This window comes from Poecilia formosa, unplaced genomic scaffold (assembly GCF_000485575.1).
Source record: "Poecilia formosa unplaced genomic scaffold, Poecilia_formosa-5.1.2 Scaffold30, whole genome shotgun sequence".
In the NCBI taxonomy this organism is placed as follows: domain Eukaryota; kingdom Metazoa; phylum Chordata; class Actinopteri; order Cyprinodontiformes; family Poeciliidae; genus Poecilia; species Poecilia formosa.
In genome coordinates, this window is record NW_006799969.1 from 3,161,273 (window position 1) to 3,161,880 (window position 608).

Below are 608 nucleotides of genomic sequence, written 5' to 3' on the forward strand. Positions count from 1 at the left end.
TACCAAACATGACAGAGCTGGCGCTTTCTGACGAGAGGAAGCCATTGATTTTTCCTCCATTTCACCATCAATCTGGTGGAGAAGAGGTGGCTGTGGGTGCTCAGACAGCTGATGATGTGATTTGTAACTGTGGACCACCGGCGAGCGGAGAGAATTGCTCCCGACTCTCAACACGTGGCAAAGTGACTACCGCAGTCCTCGCCATTCAGCTGGAAGATTAACAGCGGGGGATCGACTGATAATCTCCAGCGGCCGAGTTGAGTATTTTCTCTGTCACCCTCGCTGCAGTCCCAAACCAACATTTGTATTCGCCAGGACCACCTTCACTCAGCTAAGAAATGTCTTTTAGCGCACCAGTTACACATTTTATTTATCATTTATGCATTTAATTGTGTAGCTGTGATAAAACAGGCTGATTCCTACATATTCCTTTTAGCAGCCATAAAGATAACTCTTCTTTTTCAATAATAAATTAAATGTATGTTTTTAAAATACAAAAGTTATACTGGTAGAATCATACCTGCGCATTGAGCACCACACCCGCTCTGAAACATGATGGCAGCTGAAACTGTGGGGATGTTGTAGTAAACATGGTTGAAGTTGACCAG